A 23,539-nucleotide genomic window follows, 5' to 3' on the forward strand; every position below is an offset into this window, starting at 1 on the left:
TCCAGATTAAGATACATCAGGTTTGACCAGCCAAGACCCCCTGAAGGTCTCCGATGACACCATGGCCCAGATGATCCAACATCCAGAATGGTTTGAAGGCATCTGGCTCAGACGATACAGCCTCATGGACTATTCCATAATTCTAAAATTTTCTTTGTTTCCCCATAAGATACAGCGCCCCCTTCCAGCAGGAAGTAGTAAGAGAAGCTACGCCCAAATTCCCAAATTATATGTAATTTTACTTTGTTAAGGTTAAAACCTTCCTTTTTGAAAAAAAAAAGGGGGGAAGTGCTGTGGGATGTATGGCAAATGTGTTGCTGATTAATCAATAAAACACTGATTGGCCATTGGCTAGGCAGGAAGTATAGGCGGGGCAAGGAGGAGAATAAAGCTGGGAAGTGGAAGGCTGAGTCAGAGAGACACTGCCAGCCGCCACCATGACAAGCTGCATGTGAAGATCCTGGTAAGCCACGAGCCATGTGGCAAGGGATAGATTTATGGAAATGAATTAATTTAAACTGTAAGAACAGTTAGCAAGAAGCCTGCCACGGCCATACAGTTTGCAACCAATATAAGTCTCTGTGTTTACTTGGTGGGGTCTGAGCAGCTGTGGGACTGGCAGGTGAAAGAGATTTGTCCTGACTGTGGGCCAGGCAGGAAAACTTGAGCTACAGTTTTTTCTTGCCTAACTTGTGCATTTGAGTGATCTTAACCTTAAAGACTCTGAGCATTTTGCTCAGGACCTGACTCCCTATGAGAGAAAAACAGAATTCAGAGCAGGCCTTATGTATTCCATCATGTTAGTCCTCTGAAACTTAGTATGGCTTAAAAAATAAGGCATTTTTCTGGGGAAAACCTCTAGAAGGCAGGAGAAATTATGTCTATTCCCTTGATTTACTCTCTCATTTGTCAGGAAGTTAGTCACATCCAACTTCTTCAGACTGAAAAATCACTAGATTTTACCTCTTCCCTCTTTTTTTATTTATTCATTTATTTTAAAAATTTATTCATTTATTTTACATCCTGACTGTAGTTTCCTCTTCCTCCTCTCCTCCTATTCCCTCCCCACTGCCTCCTCTCTGCACACCTCACCTGCCCCAATCCATTCCTCCTCTGTTTCTGTTCAGAAAGGGGCAGGCCTCTGATAGGAATCAACAAAGCATGCCATTTCAAGTTGAGGTAGGACTAAGCTCCTCCCCTTGTATTAAGCCTGGGCAAGGCAACCTAGTATGAAGAATAGGTTCCCAAAAGCCAGAAAATGCATTAAGGTCCCACAAGTGGACCAAGCTACACAACTTATTTAGAGAGCCTAGGCTAGTCCCATGCAAACTCTGTGGTTGTTGGTTCTGTCTCTGTGAGTTCCTATGAGCTCATGTTAGTTGTTTCTGTGGGTTCCCTTGTGGTGTACTTGACTTGCCTGGCTTATACAGGCCTTCCTCCTTCTCTTCATCAGGATTCTCCAAGCTTAGCCCAATGCTTGTCTGTGGGTCTCTGCATCTGTTTCTATCAGTTACTGGATGAAGGCTCTCTGATGATAGGTGAGATAGTCACCAATATATGATTATAGCAGAATATCGTTGGGCATCATTACATTGAGATTTTTTTCCCCCAATCATGTTTGATTCTATCCTAGTTCTTTGGGCCATCCACCCTCTGGGTCCTGGCACTCCAGTCAGTGTCAGGGGTAGGATCACTCTTGTGGAGGAAACAACTTCCTGAATAAAACACCAGTATCACGGACACTAAGATCAACACTTAATAAATAGAACCTCATGAAACTGAGAAGTTTCTGTAATGCAAAGGACACTGTCAATAGGACAACATGGCCCACATCTGACAGAGGGCTGATCTCCAAAATATATAAAGAACTCCAGAAACTAGACATCAAAAGATCAAATAATCTAATTAAAAATGGGCTATAGTTCTAAACAGAGAATTCTCAACAGAATAATCTTAAATGGCTGAGAATACACTTAAAGAAACATTCAACATCCCTAGCCATCAGGGAAATGCAAATCAAAATGACTCTGAGATACCATCTTACACCTGTCAGAATAGCTAAGATCAAAAACACAAATGACAGGAGAGGATGTGGAGCAAGGGGAACACTCCTCCATTGCTGGCAGGAGTACATACTTGTACAGCAACTTTGGAAATCAGTATGGCAGTTTCTTAGAAAATTGGGAATCAATCTGTCCCAAAACCCAGCTATACCACTCAAAAGATGCTCAATCATATCACAAACACACTTGCTCAACTATGTTCATAGTAGCTTTATTTGTAATAGCTTGAACCTGGAAACAACCTAGATGCCCCTTAACTGAAGAATAGATTTTAAAAAATGTGGTACATTTACACAATGGAGTATTACTCAGCTATCAAAAACAATGACATCGGGAAATTTTCAAGCAAGTGGATGGAACTAGAAAAAAATCATCCTGAATGAGGTAACCCAGACCCAGAAAGACAGACATGGTATGTATTCACTTATAACCAGACATTAGCTGTAAAGTAAAGGATAACCATACTACAATCCACAGATCCAGAGATGCTAGGTAACAAGGCGGGCCCAAGGGGAAATGTATGGATTTCATTCGGAAATAGAAGAGATCTCTTCAGTGGATGGGAGGTGGGGTGGGGCTGGAGGTAGGGGAGTGGGAATGGAAACATGAGGGTTATGGGGTGGGTGAATGGATGGGGAGAGTACTTATTGCTTCCACGAGGACCAGACTTCAGCAGTTCAGGTATTGAGAAGGAACCATGGAGTTGGCAAACTGATCACTCAACTTGATTTTTCCATCTTAATTCTCTGGGCCAGCAGGGGGAGCAAAACTTAACCCTCTGGGGCCAGTGAAAAAGGGGAAAACACACACACACACACACACACACATACACACACACACACACACACACACACACACACACACACACACACATCTCCAAGATGTCAGAATCTCATCCAGGGTGCTGTTGAATGGCAAGCCTTCAGCGGGTCAGAGAACCTTTTCTGATGTTTTCTTTCTCTTGTGTCTTATTTTTTCCCTTACAGCTTATCTACTCCAGCAAAATATTTCAAGAAATATAAAAATTACAGTGTGGTTACATTCTATTTTTTAAGTGAATGATTACAATGAATACAAGTAAAAAACAGCATGTTTTCCATATCCCTTACATGATTAAACATTTTACGTATTACAAGTCAAAAATAAGTTGTCCTAAGAACCCACATGCATTCATACCCAAGCAACTTGTTATAGATTAACAATATAAAAGCAAGCAAAGTGTTTTTCTCAGCCAGTTCTTTTGCTGGCAGGCTGCATTTTGTGGTTTCAAAGAAAGGATCAATCACTTTATTATTTATCTCAAAAGGTAATCTTATAAAAAAACTTAAAAGAATCACAAATCTGAACTTTTATATATAAACTTAAATAGTCAGTCAGCTCTACTTTATATTTTTGGTTGTGAGCCTAGCCTTTAATGGCTGAACCATCTCTCCAGCCCCAACTCTACTTTAAATTCCCTGGGTGCAAACCCACTCATCAACAGTTTTTTTTATTAAATCATAACAGGAAGCAGAAGACAGAAATGGATGCAAGGAATTAATCATCACCCTTGATCACCAACCCATCCTAGCAAGAGAGGTATGTAACACGAATTGCTAAATGATCTTATTAATAAAAAACCTGGAGCCAGGTATTGGGGTGAAAGCTGGAAGATCAGAGGAATAGAACAAGCCAGTAACAAGATTTTACTGATAGGTAATCCTCAGAACAAGAGAGCTACTTCCTGTATACTCATGCCTTATATACCTTTCTGTGCCCTGCCATCTTACTTCCTCTCTCTGCCCAGCTATATCACTTCCTTTTTCCTCCCAGCTCTATCACTTCCTGTCTGTCTGTACAGACCTCCATATGTGTGTTAGGCCTCTTTCATCCTTGTCAAGGGGAGTATTAAGCGTCTCTCCTTTCATACAACACTAGACATTTCTTTTTAGTTAATTTGAAATCTGTGTGGCATCCAGTATTACTCAGAGAAACTTTTTTTGAACTGTGGAAAATGGGATCTAAGACATGCTTAGCCCAGTCTTCCTTAGATGCTTCTATCTAGGATGACAAGAGACTGGGTGCTTTTCATGTCCACAATGGGGCACTACCCAGAGCCAGAAGAACAGTTTATTTTCTAAGCCTTCCCATAATACTTAAGTTATTTCTGTGCTGAACTCAAAGCTTCTCCTCTTCCTTGCCCTCTGAGAAGAAATGAAAACATCTAATGCTTCTTCTGTACAACGATTTTTAGAAACGTCCCCCATACTCTCATTAACATTAAAAATAGCTACTTAAATATATGTATGGAACAACAATTAATGTAAAGAGGCCATGAATTTTCAAGAGAGCAGGGAGGAGTGTAAGGGAGGGCTTGAAGAAAGGAAAGACAAGGGAGAAATGATTAACTATATTTTTATCTAAAAAAGAAATAATTTTAAAATAGCTACCTACAAGTGCATTTTATTTAAAATTTACAGAACACTTAAAAACATCTTGTGTAAATGCATCCTGATACCAAGTATAATGATGTACACTATTAATCCTAGCAGGTGACTCTATGAGTTTGACACTAGCCTGGTCTACATAGTGAGTTCCTGGCCAACCAAGGCTCCATTGTGAGACCCCATCTCAAAAAATAAATTAAAATAAACTGCTGTTTGAGATAAGAGGAGATCAGAGCTTACAAGCAATGGAAATGAGCTTTAACAAAGATAAGAGTCAAAAGCAGGGTTCTCCTGGCCTGTTTCTTTGTACTCTTCTCCAAGAGCACATTCTCTTATCATTTCAAGTTAATAGTCTTCCACTTGGTCAGTCATTAGTCTCAGGACCAGTGCCAAAGTCCACTCAGCAACCCACTGTCCTGGTTTTCAAGATTCACGCTGCTCAGGACTGAAACTAGGGACAGCAACAAGCTCTGGTGAATGGATGGATTTTCACCCACTGAGATAGGGCTGCTAACCAGATGCAGGCAAAGATCTGGGATGGCGTGAAGGATGCATGTCCTAGGGACAGGTTTTTGCATAATCAAATTTCCTTCTAACCTTTCCTCTCATGTATTTTGTTTACTGTGCCATCTCATTTCTCCAGTTTCCATGTTTTTAAAGCCATTCAGAAGCTAGAATTTTTAGGAGACTCCTATGCATTGCCACTTTTGCTATTGCTGTCTGAATTGTCTTGCTAGTGTTTGGATGTGGTTTGAGTGTGTGTGTGTGTGTGTGTGTGTGTGTGTGTGTGTGTGCTCTCCAGAGGTCCCTGTGCTGGAAACTTAGTTCTTGATGTCATGATATTGAGAAGCAATGGAACCTTAAAGAGATGTAGCCTAGGGCAAGGTAATTAGGTTACTAGGGATGTGGTCCTCTGAAGTGATTGACATTTATGTAGTGAATTAGGGGTTCTCACCAGAGGAGACTATAAAAGTACAGCTCACAATTGAATTATCTAGGGCATCCTATTTCATTATGTGGTCCCTCTTGCATGTTCTCCCACTAGGATGCCACCTGGCTTGAAGCCCTTACCAAAGGACAAACATTTGAGGCCAATGGGTCTTGGACTTTGAACCTCCAAATGGTGAACTAATAAACCCTTTTTCTTTTATTTTTGGTTGTGAATCTAGCCTTTAACAGCCAAGTCATCTCTCCAGCCCAATCTTTTTTATCTATCCATCTATCTATCTATCTATCTATCTATCTATCTATCTATCTATCTATCTATCTATCATCTCTACATTATGCAACCTAGGGTGTTTCGTCGTAGCAACACTTAATGTACTAAGTAAAAATCTTTGTGTTTTCCTGGACAGTAGGAATATTGTCCTCTTGTTTCCTACTGTTTTGGTTACTTTTGTTATTAATTTATACTCCACACTGTTTTCAGGCTTACCCTGAACTAAAAGCTGGCAAAGTCTAATTCCTACTCAGAACTATTCAGTAGTGCCCCATTATATAGAGCATAATGGAAAGCCCCATAGGCTTGTAAGTTAATTCGGAACTTTCCTCCAATTTCCAAAAGTCCTTTGCTAGGATAGAGTCACATCTATAAGACTAAGAATTATGTTTGCTGTTCTCAATTTACAACTATATTTCCCCCCAATTCTTTGTTTTGTTGCACACTAGATTTCCCCATTTCTGAAAACTTAATGCTTGGCTTCTTGGCTTCCTGACAGAATTATCCTCTTCACCAAGGCCCATTAAAGTGTGCTCCCTTCAAAAATCTCCCTCAATTCCTCTTCCTCCTGCTCCTCTTCTGCTTATACTTCTTTTCAATTTTCTGTTATATTAATCAGACAGAGTGACAATTATTTTAATTCATAATTCATCCTATTGGTCGGAGCTCTCTAGAGGAACAAAACCAATAGGATGAATGTATGCATTAAAATAATTATTAAATCAGCTCATATTAAAATAGTAACAACAATTGTTTCCCACCGAGAGGACGAGGATCTGGAGGTTGCTCATTATTTATGGCTGGATGCTCCAGCAGTTGCTGGGTGTTTGTGGCTGAGTTCTCCAGCAGTTTCTGGGTGCTTTAGCAGTGTTTGTGGTTGGGTGCTCCAGCAGTTGCTGGGTGCATGTGGCTGGGTGCTTTAGCAGTGTTTGTGGTTGGGTGCTCTAGCAGTTGCTGGGTGCAAGTGGCTGGGTGCTTTAGCAGTGTTTGTAGTTGGGTGCTCCAGCAGTGGAAGCAGTCCTACTCTAGCTGTCTCTTACTGAGGCCAACAACCCTGTGGTTGCTCAATCTACAAGGCTTGTAGTCTAAGTCGTTCCAGGCTGGTGCTGAAAATCTGGAAGATTTCTGTCAAGCCTCTGGTTCTCAGTCAAGGATGGAAGCCTGGAAATACTGGTTCTGATTGCAGTGAGGGGAATCAGCAATAGCAGCAACCAGATAAATTCACTCAGCCAAGAAAGGGAAGGCCAAATGAACAAAAGGTGAATAACCCTTCTTCTGCCATGACCCTTTTACCTGCTCCTATACAAAATGGTTCTCCTCTTGGAGAGGGTCTTCTCACGTTAATTAAAGCAATCAGGATAATCCTTCAGTTGAGGCTCCCTTCTCATATAATTTTAGTTTGTGGTAAGTTAAGGCTGGTTGCCCTCAGCAGTCTTCACAGGAACTCATGCTTCTCTGTCCGTCATTGTGTTTTCCCATGGCTGGTATCTGCTTCCTTTTAGTCTATGAGTTCATTCAACAGCTTCTTATTGCACTTGTCCGTCAAGGCTTCTAATTGTTCTTATTAAATTCTTTCCTCTTTACAGTAATTAAGGCGATGTTGATAAGCATTTGGACTTCTTGTCATTCAGTTTTTAGGCTGTTTCTCTTGAACAATGTGGAAGGAACAACTGCGGTACCATAGAGTACAGTATATTGTCCTCAAGGTTCACCTCGTGTGTGATTCAAGCCAATATTTCAAAGAACCAATGTGGTGACATTTTGTTTGTGCTCTCACAAATAAAGCTTGCCTGGAGATCAGAGTGTGGAGCTACACACTAAGGTCAGGCAGTGGTGGCACACACCCTTAATCCCAGCACTTGAGTGGAAGAAACAGGAAGTGATATGGCTGGGCGGAGAGAGGAAGTGCTAAGAGCTCACCCCCTTTCAGGCTGAGGAGTTAGCGAGGTAAGAGGTGGCTGTGGCTTGCTCCTTTGTTTCTCTGATTTTTCAGCATTTACCCTGATATCTGGCTCTGGGTTTTTATTATTAAGACCAATTAGAATTCATGCTACAACCCAACATTTTAGAAAATCTATTCATACAGCAGAAGCTCCACTCTTTTTAGTATTATAAATAGTATAGAGTAAGCCAATAGTACTTAATAAATGCTTAAAAATATAATCTCCAGGGAAATAAACTGATTAACAAGCCCAGTTCCCCAGATGTTACCTTTTCTTTGATCTTAACATCATTACTAGCCTCATGACTTATTTCCTTCTTTTTGCTTTTCAAAGTTTTATTTATTTTTACTGTATGTGGAGGGGTGGTTTGCCTGCATATACTTCTGCGCATCACAAGTGTATCTGGTGTGGGATGATGTGAGAAAAGGGTGTTGGATCTCCCAGAACTGGAGTTGCAGATGCCATGTGGGCTCTGGAAGAGCAGCCAGTGTTCTCAACAACTCCACGATCTCTCCATCCCCCTCCACCATTTCTTTCCTTTCTTCTCAAACAAGAGAAAACAAGATTGGTAGTGAGAGTTACAATGTACAAGATTTTGTTGCTATATTTCTGAGTTGTAACTAAATAAAAGGTGGAGTAATTATACATCAATGTCTCCCCAAATAAATCTAGGTATTTCCTGTGAGCTTTGTTCCCAGGAAGTCAGCACCGTATCTCATTGTGGAAGTATTTCTACGTGTAATTAATTTATATAACATAAAAGAAGCAGGCTCAAGATGAGAGAGACAATAATCTTCTACTCCAGCTTATTCAGCCGCAAACCACGGGCATACTTTGTATTTTGTTCTTGTTTTGATGATCACAGGATGTATCTTATTTGCGGCTTACTTGGGCTATTTTCAGTGCCCAGGGAGACATGATGTACATTGTAGAATAATGCAATAAAATAATTGAACATTTTCCCTTGTCTGGCATATTTATACTTGTGTGCTCAGTCACATTAGAGGGGTTGGGAATGCAGCAGTCTCAGCTGTAAGTTATTATCCTGATGGAGCTGCCAGGCCTGGATGCTCTCTCTGAGAAGCAGGCTGGGTGTTCCAGTGGATGGATTGTTCTAGAGGCAGTGTAGCTCATGGAGAGGAAGTCGGCTATGTTTAAAAGACAATAAAAGTCTGTGGAACAAAACAAAATAACATCTAATCCTTTGCCAGCAGAAGTTTTTCAGGGAAGTGCCAAATTAGTGACAGACCCAGGTCCTTCTTCTGAATCCAAAATGGGGAAGCAATCCAGCTGTGGTCACTTTAAGGATCCCAGAAATCCAGCTGCGGTTGCTCCACAGATCCCACTGACATGGAGATGGTTGCTCCATTTGTTCTGACCTCAGATGTGAGAAAAAATGATTTAAAACTTGTCATCTCACCCGAGAAAATTCAGTTAAGAAAATGAAATAGCTTAAGAATCAAGAAGAAGCAAATGCAATATTATTTGAGAGTCAGGATTTGGATTAAGAGCCTTATACCAGATATTTTCAGAACACTGGAAATGTGGAATACATCACAATCAGAAATAGCTCTCCATCCATTTCAAAGGAACCTGGAAGATTCCCAGCAGACCAGTTCCTCTATTCAAGTTGCAGTAGATCTGGAAACCAAGCTTGAAGCACAGACAGGCTTCATTATGTTTACCCAAGGTAAGCAAGGTTGGTTTGATCTTTGTTTTTCACAAAGCATGGCTGAAGAGTTTTCATTGAGAGTACAACCCTGAGTTGGTTTGGGGGAAGGAGTTAAAGACCAAAATGTGAACTTGCCAACATGAAAGTTTTGATCTCAGATCCAAAGTCGAAGGTAAACTGGGTGTGGTGCAAGCAGTTAGGAGGGCAACTGAGGCAGAAAGATCCCGAGTTTGAGGCCCGCCTGTGCTGCATAGTGAAACTGTCTTAAAGAAGAAGACTAATAACTTCAATTTCTGAATTCTAATTTCCTTTGCTTCTCAGGAATATTTTGAAAAGTACTTGACTTCCTAAAATTGGTTTTCATTGCCAGAGAAACGAGACTGTTATGTCACTTAGTGGTAAACAGGATATGTATTATTTGCAAAACTGTATCTACACAAAGATTTCTGGATCTGTGATATACTATTGCATGAATAGTATTGTCAACTGAATAATTTTCCTCATAACTTTCAGTGAGTTAGAAATCTGTAATGAATTGGAATTGATATGGTAAAACAACTTGCAGGTATCATCAGAGATAATTGACATAGTCTCCACCATTTGGCACCTAAATAGAAAAATGCCTCTACCTCACAACAGCCATGAGAAGTTGTTGTAGAATATTATTTTAAAGATGTGTTACATTTGTTTATGCTGTGGAACATTTGTTTAATGATGCAAAGATGTGTTGCATTCTTTTATGTTGCATTTGTTTAACTCTGTGAAGCTATGTTAACTTTGCTGGTCTAAATCACCTGATGGTCTAATAAAAAGCTGAACAGCCAATAGCAAGGCAGGAGAAAGGATAGGCAGGGTTGGCAGGCAGAGAGAATAAACAGGAGGAGAAATCTGGGAGGAAAAGAAGAGCCATAGAAGGAGTAGGACTCCAGGGGCCAGCCACCCAACTACATAGCAAGCCAGGAGTAAGAAGTAAAGAAAAGCATATAGGATAATGATAAAAGCCCAGAGGCAAAAGGTAGGTGGGATAATTTAAAAAAAGCTGGCTAGAAATAAGGCAAGCTAAGGCTGGGCATTTATAAGTAATAATAAGTCTCCATGTGTATTTACTTGGGAGCTGGGTGGCAGGTCCCCAAAGAACCAAAAGAGTAAAAAATACCAGCTACAAGAAGTTGTATTATTTACTTTATTTTATAGGTGAGGAAACTATGACAACAGGAGGTTGAAAAATTTGCTAAAGTTAGACAGTAAGTGGAGACTTCAAACTGGAGGCAGTTTGTGTTCAATCAACCCCAGTGCTATAAGACCAGACAATCGAACAGGTGGAAGAAATGAAACTGTGTTCATGGCCCATGCCCTCATGAAGGACATGGAGAGAAAAAAAGAGAAGGGCAGTGGAAAAGGGGATGCAAAGAGCCCAGTGAGTCAGAGCAGAACAAATGAGCAGCAGAGAACAGTTTTGCATTTTTACTGACTCTGTCCTTATTCTGCAAACTTAAAAAGTCACAGCATTAACATCTCAAGGAGATAGTGATAAGCACTGCTTTTAAAATGCATTTCATACATATTTAAGACACATTTATAAGTATGTATTTGTAATATACATTATACTAATCATGTTTATAATAAAGAACACACATATACTTATGATAAAAGCTTATATATTTATAATAAAAGTACACACATTATTTTATATTTATAAACATAATAAATGTGCAATCATGTCAGTGTTTCTTTTTTTTTAATCCCTTAAGTTAACATAATAGACCATAGGGCATTCTGTTCAAGGGCGTGCCTGTACCAATTAAGTGGTGGGGGTTATGGGTTGTAACTTCTAAATGGTATTGTGAATATAGGTAATAAAATACTCTTAATGAATTGTGTCTTAATTACGTGAGTTGATAACAAAGACAAAAGTTGGTATTCTAATTCAGATAAGAAACATTTTATAATGAAATAATGACTTTTATGAGGTAGGTTGAGAAGAGTAATTTGATCTGTGAATGATTTTCTAATACTCAAAGATCACATTCAAGGAATTTGCAAAACCAACTATAACTTTTGTTTGTATAACATTTCAATCTTTGTATATCTATATTTTTTTATTTTGGAAAATTTAACTACATTTTTATTTAAAAAATTTCAGACAATATATTTTGCTTATATTCTTTCTCCTCTCACAACTCTTCCTGTATCCTTCACACCTCCCTTCCTCCTCAACTTCATGCTTTTTCCTCTCTCTAAACAACAACAACAACAACAAAAGAAACAAAAAGTTAAAATCAAAATAAACAAATAAGACAAAAATGCCACCAAACAAATAAAACACTCAGAGGCCTTTTGTGTGGGTCAACTGTTCCTGTGCATGGGTCTTCCCTGTAGTGTGGTTAATATCTAATGATGCTCCATTGGAGAGCACTGATTTCCCTTTCTCCAGCAGGTATCAATTGCAAATAGTGTTTTGGTTAGGGGTGGGACATTTTGTCCAATTTCCTTTCTCAGTGCTGGGATTTTTATCTGGTTTGAATCTGCACAGGTCTTGTGTGTGCTTGTGACAGTCTTTGTGGGTTCACATCAGTCCTCTTATGTCTGGAAAATATGATTTTCTTGGAGTCATCCACCACCTTTGGCTCTTACCATCTTTCTGTTTCTTTTTCTGCATAGATCCTTGAGCCTTGAGGGGTATAATAAAGACATTCTATTTATTTTAATTACTGTCTCCTGTAAGAAGAACCTCTGATGAAAGCTGAGTGATGCTCTGACCTATAGGTATAACAATATGACATTAGGAGTCATTTTATTGCCTTTAGGACAATAATAGTAGAAGCTTTTCCCATAGGATCCATGACCTATCTAGTCTCAGGTTCTTGGACACTTTAGTAGTGTCAGGTATGGGTTGTATTTCATGGAGTGGGCCTTAAATCCAATTTTTAAAAAGTGATTGGTTACTTCCATAACATTTGTGCCACTACTGTACTAGTATGTGTTGCCGGCAGGTCTATGTTGTGCAGAACAGGGTTTATAGTTGGGTGAAACTGATAGTTACTTTTCTCCTCCAGTAGCATGCAAAGTACCTTCTAGCACCGTGACTGCTAGTCAATAGGGGTGAATGCTGTGGGACATCTTTCTGTACTCTTTGAATATGTGTTGCTCTCATTGGTTGATAAATAAAGATGCTTTAGTTTATGGCAAGGCGGGATATAGCCAGGCATGAAATCCAAGCAGAGATTCAGGAGAAGAAGGGTGGAGTCTGGCAGACTGCAGACAGCCACCAGAGGAGCAAGATGTATTAGAACACAGTTAAAGCCACAAGACATGTGGCAAAACATAGATTAATAGAAATGGGTTAATTTAAGTTGTAAGTGCTAGTTAGTAATAAGCCTGAGCCATCAGCCAAACATTTATAAGTAATATTAAACCTCCAGGTCAATTATTTGGGAAGTGGCTGCTAGGTAGTTGGGAGTGCTGGTGGGACAGAAAAGCCTCCGTTTACATTTGGCGCCAACACAGTACACATACATCTACGTAAAGCCTGAGAAAGCTTTAAAAAGGGCTTCTAGACATACAGAAATGACCCCAGCACAGTTTCATAGTTCATGTCTCTCATTGTAGGCTGTAGTACAGAACCACATCCCCTGGCCATGGTGGGCTTCAGCTGAACATGGTGGACTCTCACAGTCTCTCAGGGCTTGATACAAAGAGGTTTCTCCCAGCTGCTGCCTATGGGCTTAAGAGCACAGCTGCAGGCCTAAGAACACAGCTGCATGCTACTTGGTGGCAGCATGGACCCCAGAGTTGGGGAGGGAGGTAAGCATGACTCTCATTGGTACCCCCACCATGTTGGAAAGCCAAGAGGGATGGAGCCAGCAGCCAAAGCTGCCACTTTGGTCCTATGCCCACTTAGCAGTTTAAAGACTCTAGCGATAAAACAAAACAAAACAAAAAAAAAAAAAAAACAAAGCAAAACAAAACAAAACAAAACAAAACAGATATACAGTTATTGGTGAAATTATTATGGCCACTCCACGTAGTTAAAAGGAGATTTATTTAATTGCGTAACTTACAAGTTAAGGGATAGGTAGGTTGTGGGGTCTGGGGAAGGTGTCTCGCAGTCCAGCGGTGTTCTCTGGAGCTCTGCTTGGCCCACCTTCACCGTCCAAGGTCCCGGACCGAGTCAGTGCGCTGCCCATCCAGATCTCAGGTCTCCAGGTGCCTCCCTTGGCCCCGTCTTGTAGGCGTGACAGTTGCCGAAGTCTCAGTGGGGGTTGGAACTTCCAGATCAAAGCTGGAATGGCTACCCACTACATACAGTATAAGAGGTCCAGACAAAAAGAAACCTGTAGATGTATCCAACCGTCTTATTAAATAAGATACACAGAGCCGATTCAGAGAAGAAAGCCAAGAGGTCAGAGCTAAGAGCCTCACCCTTCCTGCTTCAGTGATCCTCTTCAGTCAAGAGAGCTCTCTGAAAGGGACCTACTTCCTGTATGTATGTCTTTATATAGTCTAGCTGTTCTGCCTTCTCATTGGTTGTAAACCTAAACACGTGACTGCCTTGTCACTGCCTGTATGTACCGCCCTCCAGGTCCTTAAAGGCATGCGCCACCACCGCCACGCACTTGCTATGGCTCTAATAGCTCTGACCACCAGGCAACTTTATTTATTAACATACAATTAAAATCACATTTCAGTACAAGTAAAATACCACCACATTTCCCTTTTTCTATTTTAATAAAAAGGAAAAAAAAGAAAAAGGTTATAACTAACAAAAGAAAAACTATATACAAAAGTACAATAACTATATACAATATATACAAGTAATAAATGACTAAACAATGTCTAGTTCATTTTTATTTGACAAATTCAGAGAAAATAATTCCATTATCCTATTTTGGTAAATCTAAAATGTATCTAATTCACTTTCTATCCTAATTAATCTTCAACTATAACTAACTAACCTTCAACTATAACTAACTAATCTTCAACTCCCTCAGAGACCCAAGAAGGAAATAATATTAGCTAACAAAAATAAAAACAGAAAGTGCATGCAAGCAACTTCCAAAAAATTTGTGAGTTGACAGAAACAGCCAGCTGTCTGGACAGTCAACTGAGGTTTCTCCGCAGTGCTGGGGCATCATCTTCAGCCTATAGGCTTAGCATATCTGACAGACTCATTTGTGAAGTAGGATGTACACAAGGTCAATAGTTTGACCTCACATTGGGTGAGAGCAGACCATGTACCAGAAACACCTGAATTCCACTAGTATCAAATTCAGGATTTTAAATTCTGGAAATTGTTGATGTTTTTTTAATTCAGCTGTCCATTCTTCTTGGCTGTGTATATATGGCTTCATCTCAGCATCCCGTTCTTCTCCACATCCCTCTATCAAATGCTAGTCTACTATTGAGAGGTGTGAGCTTAGTTACTCTTCAAGAATAACTGTTTCAGCTGCTGTTCCATAGCACATCAGAAGCCATCGGCCCACTGCCTGTTCAGCTGCTTTCGAAGAAAAGGGCACTGTACCTTTTCCGAATTGCGAAGGCCATTTCAGGGATGGTGCCATATTGTCCTGGCCTCAGAAGATGCCTTTTGATAAAGCCATAACCACACTTGTTTTGGCAAGAATCAGTAGTCCTTTGTTTCATGTCCTGTCTGTCCATTTTGTCAGCAGTTGATTTGAGGATACTTTGTTGTCCAGTGGCTAACTTTTGCCACAATGAAAGTTAACTCCATATGCGGTTTCTTCAATGCCCATATTTTCTCTGAAGTAGATTGGTACTGCCAGGAGCTGACATATCTCATAGTCATAACAAAAAAGAAAAATTTTCTAAGTTATTAAAACATTTTAAGTGCCATATTCTGTAGATCTCTGAAGGGTTTGAAGATGACCTGTCTAAAATATATCTGCTCAATTTTGAAAACATATCTAAAATGACTACAAGTTCTATTGTAATGTCTAACTACTAACTTTCATTTCTTTATATCCTAATAGTTGGTAATAGTAACATTCAAGGATCAGAAAATTGCATTGTTAAATGAACGGTATAAGTACAATTAGAAATATACATATAGCATTTTCTAACAATATCAATTTCAATATATATATATATATATATATATATATATATATATATAATTTGTATACAATATAAAACAATCCAATCCAATGTAAAGTATTTAAAACTAGTAATTGTCTTTTTCTTCTTTTCTTTTCTTTCTCTCTCTTTTTTTTTTTTTTTTGGTTTTTTTGAGACAGGGTTTCTCTGTGTAGCTTTGCGCCTTTCCTGGAACTTTCTTTGGAGACCAGGCTGGCCTCGAACTCACAGAGATCCGCCTGGCTCTGCCTCCCGAGTGCTGGGATTAAAGGCGTGCGCCACCACCGCCCGGCTTCTCTCTTTTTTTTTAAAAAAAACAAGAACCTTAAATCTAATCTCCTTTGCTTAGCCTTTTTCCTAACCCTTGACAACAACTTGTAACCAACTCCCCTAAACAATGAAAATTATCCCAGACCCAAAACCCATTAAAAAGACCAAAAAACCACCCGCCCCACACCACCTCTTTGGGAATGTGGGCGTCGTATTCTTAAAATTGCTTCCTGCTGGGTATGGGCGAAGTTATCTTTATCCTGAAAGAAAAATTTTAGGTTAATTGTCAAATTCTAGGAAAGGTAACTATATCCTTCAGAAACCCTCTAAATGGGTTACAATGTGTTTAAAAATGTACATAGGCTTGGGAGAGAGTGGAAAAATGGTATCACAGCTATAGAAAAGAATAGTTTCCAAAATAATATAATAAAGTCTTTAAAGAGAGAAATAAAATAATAAAAAAGAATAGCCACATAGAGATGGAATACACAGGGAGTCTGGATCCTATATGTTATTGTGTTGATTTTGTGTTATTTTTTTTTGATTGCTGAGAAGCAAAAGACAGCTGCTAAAAGACATAAGATTGAGAAATGGACTGCTAAATTAAACCGATCTAGATATTTTAGGAATGCCTTAACTTTAAAAAAGAAGCCAAAAAATATATTTGTCAAGTGGAAATCAAAAATGCTTTTTAGTTTTGTTCCCACAGAAGATGAGAGGTTACGGATTCCTTCAGGAATAATATGGATCAGGTTTGAGCAAGAGAGACCTCCTGAATCTTGACAGGTGATAGCTATCAACAAAGGTTATTGCTGGTCTTCCCAGGACTTGGTCATTATCTCAAAATTTTCTCAGGGACTCTTGGGGATGCCTTCACCCACAGACAGCAAGAAGCAGTATGGAGAAAACTACACCCACATTCCCAAGAGTTGGTGGGTGTGGATGGTCTTTGATTATTTGGTGGGTTATGGATATTTGTAATAATTTAGGGGAATATAAGACTATAGGATAAAAAGACACCTATCAATCTCAGATATTTTGAATTAGCCTGGATTTTGGTATAGTGATACAAATTTAAAGTTAATTTTGTTATACTGTATATATGTTTCTATTCTTGTTTAAAGGATTTTTTGTATATTGATACAAATTTAAGGTTACTTTTGTTACAACATATGTATATATGTTTCTACACTTGTTTAAGGTATTGTACCTATGAAGTTCACTTAAAATATAAGATTGAAGTTCTAAATTTTAAAAGCTATTATTATAGACTATTTAGGATAATCAAAAACATAGATTAGTAGTTAGTCATCTATAACAAATTGTAGAGATGTTATATATGTTTTCAGGATTGTATAGAGATATATTTTAGATAAATGATCTTAAAAATACTTCAAAGACCTATAGAATATGGCATTTAAAATATTTTGTTAACATAGGGCTTTTTATGATAATGAGACACATCTGCTCCTGGCAGCACCAATTCACTTCAGAGATAGTGGGCATTGAAGAAATTCATAATGGAGTTTGCTTTCAATGTGGCAAGGCTAGCCATTTGGGCAAGAAACTGCTTTTGCCTGCACTGCTTGACAGTATGTTGTATAAACTGGACATGCAGGACCCATAGGAAAATAACCATTCAACTTTGCCAAAACAAGGTGGGATAGTCCTTCTAATTCCTGCTTTACAGAGGAAACTTCCAGACATTCTGCAGGACAGAGGAAAGTGATTGATGAATTTCTCCAAAATAGGCAGGATAGTCCTTCAAATTTCCTGCTTTACTAAAAATTCTGCTAGAAACTCTAGGCTAAAGACAGATGCCCCAGTGTTGCAGAAGGACTTTGAATGACTGTCCAGACAGCTAGATGTCTTTGTCATCTCTAGAGTTTTGGAAGTTACTTGCAATGCACTTCCTGTTTTCTCAGGTAATATTATATCCTTCTGGAGTCTTTGATGGAGTTGAAGACTACATAGTTATAATTATAATTTTACTTAGTTATGATAAAAGATAAATTAGACATGAAACTTTAGACTCACAAAAATAGAATAGATGATGAGTATTTTCTTTAATTTTGCCAAATACAAATAGACTAGATATTGTAACTATAATTCTTGCTTGCTAACTGTTTTGTTATATGTAATTTTACTATGTTAAAGTTAAAAACTTCCTTTTTAAGTAGACAGAAAAGGGGGAATGCTGTGAGATGTTTTTCTGTACTCTTTGAATATGTGTTGCTTTCATTGGTTGATAAATAAAGATGCTTTGGTTTATGGCAAGGCAGGATATAGCCAGGCACGAAATCCAAGCAGAGATACAGGAGAAAAAAGGTGGAGTCTGGCAGACTCCAGCCAACCACCAGAGGAGCAAGATGTATTAGAACACAAGTAAAGCCATGAGACAGGTGGTAAAACACAGATTAATAGAAATGGGTTCATTTAAGTTGTAAGAGCTAGTTAGTAATAAACCTGAGCCACAGGCCAAATAGTTTGTAATTAATATTAAGCCTCTGAGTGATTATTTTAAAAGTGGCTGTGGGACCGGGCAGGATAGAAAAGCCTCTGTTTATAGGTAAAAGCTTCTAGTTGGGCACCAGCTCAATTTCCCTATGCTTGATGACATAAAAAGTAGTTTGTTCAGCAATAAGGACTTACCATCAGATTGTGGAGAGTAACCAATAGCCCCTGGGATGTTTGTGTTGGGACACCTGATAGAAAGAGATCTATAGGATCATTGGCCAATGACTCAATGTATCCTGGCACTGGAGCTTTTATTTGGTGGAATAACACTTCTGGTTGATGGAGTAATATCCATCATGTAGTGACTTCATTTTTATTATTTTCATACATGTATATATTTTAGAAAGCTTCTATATTGGTAAGTTTCCTTGTGGCTTTTCAAAAAGCCTTTAGTTTTTGTTGTCCCTCTGCATATTCTATCCTCTACCACCCCTCTACTTATTTAATCCATCTCATTCTAGTTTCCCCTTTATTTCTTTATATCTCTATACTCTATTTCCTTTTCCTTTGAGGATCTCACTCTCACCCATGGTCCCTCATTAGCCACCCAACCTCTGCAATTGTTTGGATTGAAATGCACATATCTGAATCTTAAAAGTTAACATCCCCATGTAAGAGAAGACATGAAGTATTTGTCTTTTGAAATCTAGGTTACCTCAGTCAGAGTAATTGTTTCTAACTTCATCTATTTACCTTAAAATTTCATTTTTAAGAACTGAATAGTAGTCCATTGTGTCAGTGTACCACATCTTCACTATTCATTCATTCATCAGTTGATGGACTAGTAGGACATAGAGTCTTTTGCATATATGCTTGAGTGGAATAGCTGGATCTCGTGGTAGATCTATTCTCAGCTTCTTTTTTCCTTTGAGAACTCTTCATAATGATTTCCGTAGTAGTTTTTTTTTTTTAACCAGTTTTCACTCCTACCGACAATGGATAACTATTCCCTTTTCTTCCCTTTCCCCACATCATCTCCAGCATGTGCTGTACTTTGTTTTATTAATCTTGGTCATTCTGACTGAGTAAGATGAAATCTCAAAGGAGTTTAATTTGCAGTTTCCTGATGGCTAAGGATGTTGAACATTTTTTAAAAAGGTTTTTCAGCCACTTATATTTCATCTTTTGATAATTCTCTCCTTAGTTCTGTACCTCATATTTCAATTAAATTGTTTTTTTTTTGATATTCAGGTTTTTAAAAAACTCTTTATAAATTCCAGATACTAACCATCTATCTTATATGTAATTGGTAAAGTTTTTTCCCTCTTCTGTAGGCTGCTTCTCTGCTTGAATGATGGTGTGTACCTTTGCTGGACTAAAGTGTTTAGCTTCATGAGGTCTCATGGATTATTATTAGTTATTATTCTTGTTGTATTGTTATTTCAAAGTCCTATTCAGATAGTCCTCTCCTGCTGATGAGTTCAAGAATATTCCCTACTTTCTCTTCTATCAGATTCAGTGTATCCAGACTTCCGTTGAGGTCCTTGATCCCTTTGAAGTTGAGTTTTGTGCTCAATGACAAATGGGTCTATTTTCATTCTTTAACACACAGCTATCTAGTGTGATTAGCACCATTTGTTCAGACACTGCCCTTTTTCTAATGTGTATTTCTGGCTTTTAAAAAAATCAGATGTCCATAGGTGTTTGGAATTATGTCTTGGTCTTCAATCTATTTCATTGATTAATATTTCTGATTAATATTTTATGACAATCCCATTCTGTCTTTATTACTGTAGCTCTATAAACAATTTGGAATCTAAGATGGTGAATCCTCCAGTAGTTCTTTTATTATGCATAATTGTTTTAGCTATTTTGGTTTGTGTGTGTGTGTGTTTGTGTGTGTGTGTGTGTGTGTGTGTGTGTGTGTGTGTGCGCGCATGTATGTGTGTTTCCATATGAATTTCTGTGAGGAATTGTGTTGGAATTTTGATGGGGATTGTGTTGAACCTGCAGACTGCTTTTGGAAGGATGCCTATTTTCACAATATTAATCCTACAAATCCAGGATCATAGGAGATATTTTCATCTTCTGCTGTCTTATTCAATTTCTGTCTTTCTTCAATGTCTTAAAGTTTCTTATCAAATAAGCCTTTCACTTGCTCAGTTAGATATATCCCATGATATATATTTTTAGTCTATTGCTAAAGGTACTGTTTCCCTCATTTCTTTCTCAATATTCTTCTCATTTGTATATAGGAAGACTACTGATTTTTATGATTTTGTATCCTTCAAAATTTTGAAGGATGTTTAATAGCTATAGAAGCTTCCTAGGTGAGTCTTTAGGATCTTTTTTTGTATAATATCATATAATTTTTAAAAATTTCAAAAGTTGATTGTCAGAAATACCTGGAGATGAGATTAAATGACCCCCCTCCGCATGTTCTTGCTTTTTAATGGTCCTGCAAAATGAGCCCAGCTTAGTAAAAAAGCAAAGGAGATCATCATTGAAAAATGTGCTATCACCCCAGGAGAACTCACATTAAGGAACAGAGCATTTTGCTCTTCTCTCACAATATATGGGAACCAGAAACTGGATGCTCATAATCAAGAAAGGCAGGATTTCATCCAGCACTTCTCCCAGATCGTCAAGGTGCTGACTGAGGATGAACTAGGCCACCCAGAGACAGGCGATGTCATTACCCAGCTCAAGAAGGTCCTAGAGTACAATGCTGTGGGAGGCAAGTACAATCGGGGTTCGACTGTGTTCCAAGCATTCCAGGAGCTGGTGGATCCGAGGAAACAGGACGCTGACAGTCTTCAGCCGGCCCTGACTGTGTGTAGAACTGCTCCAGGCTTTTTTCTTTGTGTCAGATGACTTCATGGATTCTTCCCTCACTCGCCGTGGACAGATCTGCTGCTATCAGAAGGCAAGCATAGGCTTGGATGCCATCAACGATCCTCTGCTTCTAGAAGCCTGCATCTTACCACCTGCTGAAGTTCTACTACAGGGAGCAGCCCTACTACCTGAACCTGCTGGAGCTCTTTCTGCAGAGTTCCTATCAGACGGAGACTGGGCGGACTCTCGACCTCATCACAGTCCCCCAGGGCCATGTGGATCTTGGTAGATACACTGAAAAGAGGTACAAATCTGTTGTCAAGTAAAAGACAACGTTCGGTTCTTTCTACCTGCCTGTCGCAGCTGCCATGTACATGTTAGGCATTGACTAGGAGAAGGAGCATGCCAATGCCATGAAGATCCTGGTGGAGATGAGCGAGTACTTTCAGATCCAGGATGACTATCTTGATCTCCATGGTTACCCCAGCATGACTGGAAAGATCGGCACCGACATCCAGGACAAGAAATGCAGCTGGCTGGTGGTTCAGGGTCTGCAACGAGCCTCTCTGCAACAGCGCCAGATCTTGGAGGAGAATTATGGGCAGAAGGACCCAGAGAAGGTGGCGCAGGTGAAACCATTGTATGAAGCCCTGGATCTGCCCGCTGTGTTCTTCAAGTGTGAGGAAGACAGTTACAACCGCCTGAGGAGCCTCATAGAACAGTACTCTGTGCCGCTGCCCCCAGCCATCTTCTTGGAACTAGCAGAAAAGATCTACAAGCAGAGAAAGTGACCTTGAGATTGCAAAGGCTTGAAGGGAGGGGTCTCAATAAATTATTGTACAACAACAAAAAAAAAAAAAAAGAAAGAAAGAAAGAAAAGAAAAGAAAAATGTGCTAGCAGTTTTAAAATTCTGGACAAGACCAATTCTTTGGAAAATATATTGATTGTAGCTTAGATCAAGTTTTAGATAGAAATGACAATTTAAAGTCTGTTTTAAGTTAAACTCAGACCTCTGTAAGTTTTATTTAGTGATTTTTTGCTACTGATAAGAGGGACTGAAATGGACAATCTTCCTTTCTTTCATGTGATGCTCGAGGCAGGAGAAACAAGGGGGCTCCATTAACTCTTCTTGGGTTTCTTTTCCCTTAAATAGTTAAATTGAATTTTCATTGTAACAAAATGAATTATGTAAGTTCAATATGTATACTTAAATAAGCTTTGAATTACCCTACAATAAGTTCTCTCAACAAGTAGAATCAATCCAAACTATCCCCATGCCCTATTTCTTTATACCATTCTCCATGTGATGAGCATTGCAAAATACATTAGTTATAATGTGGGTAAGACAAATATTACCACTCAAAACATTACCACTATTAATGATCTTATTTCCATAAGAAAACACATTCTAGGGGTTGGAGAGATGGCTTAGCAGTTAAGATCACTTTCTGCTCTTCCAGGGGACCTGGGTTCAATTCCATCACCCACATGGCAGCTCCAACTGTAACTCCCATTTCAAGGAATCAGGCAAACTCACACAGACATACATGCAGGAAAAACACCAATGCACATGAAATAAAAATAAAGAAAACTCATTCTAAATCCTGCAACATTTATTTGAGATAGAATGTTAAAACATTTCATTTGTGAGATGAATATCTTCCAGTTCCTTCTGTGGACCTTAACTGTATATATCTGGTTTCCTACCTGTTCCAGGTATTATTTATATTCTCATAGACCTTTTTATACCACAGTCTCTATAAATCCAATCTACTTAACACCAGCTTGTTGGAGGCATTATTTTTAGAGAGTTGTTAAGAAGTGGTTGTAAGCCATGGCCAGTACCACCATTGGCTGTGGGCATCACAGGAACCTGGGAAGGAGGGTGATGGTAGAGAGAGACATAAGACTCTGGGCTTACTTCAAGAATGAATAATTTTTATTTTCAACACTGCTCTTTATATATTGTTAAGACAGCTACTAGAGATAGTATATTACAAGCAGAGTTTGAGCAAAATATCTTTGACTCCCTTATCTGAATTCTTCTTCTGCTCTTACATGGCCTTTGTGAAGTTGTTTTGAACTGGAGGAAATTCCTCCTAGGCTTTATATTATGCCTAAAGTTTTCTGCAGTCACTGGATGACATCTGAGTCAGAATTTGTACTGGAAAAGGGAACTGCAGACCATCTGGACCCAGTAGTACCAGAATGTGCCTGATGTTTCACTGCTTTTCATAAAAGATGTGTTTCAGAAGCAAGCAATTATGACAACCTTAGAATTTTGCATCCATTCTTACAATTGTTGTGATTTGATTTTTTAAAGCCTTTTACTTTTTATTATATGTATATTGGTATTTTACCTGCATGTATGTCTATGACCATGTTATGTAATACCAGCAGAAGCCAGAAGATGGTACTGGATCCCCTGTGATTGAAATTCCATAGCCGTGAACAGCCATGTGGGTGCTGGGAATGGAACCCAGGTCCTCAGCTGACCAGTCCCTTGATTCTTATTTTAGTGTAATATGAGTGACCACAGTTGTTATTATGATGATGGGGT

The 23,539-nt window shown here is 38.9% G+C and overlaps 2 pseudogenes; one reads left to right on the plus strand and one right to left on the minus strand.

Annotated features, from left to right (window-relative positions):
* Nucleotides 1-3,899: 3,899 nt before the first annotated feature.
* Nucleotides 3,900-3,977, minus strand: LOC131903232 (U6atac minor spliceosomal RNA; annotated as a pseudogene).
* A 5,485-nt stretch (nucleotides 3,978-9,462) lies between these two features.
* On the plus strand, nucleotides 9,463-22,756 carry LOC131905040 (farnesyl pyrophosphate synthase-like; annotated as a pseudogene).
* The last annotated feature ends 783 nt before the right edge of the window (nucleotides 22,757-23,539 follow it).

Source organism: Peromyscus eremicus, chromosome 1, assembly GCF_949786415.1.
Source record: "Peromyscus eremicus chromosome 1, PerEre_H2_v1, whole genome shotgun sequence".
Classification (NCBI taxonomy): Eukaryota; Metazoa; Chordata; class Mammalia; order Rodentia; family Cricetidae; genus Peromyscus; species Peromyscus eremicus.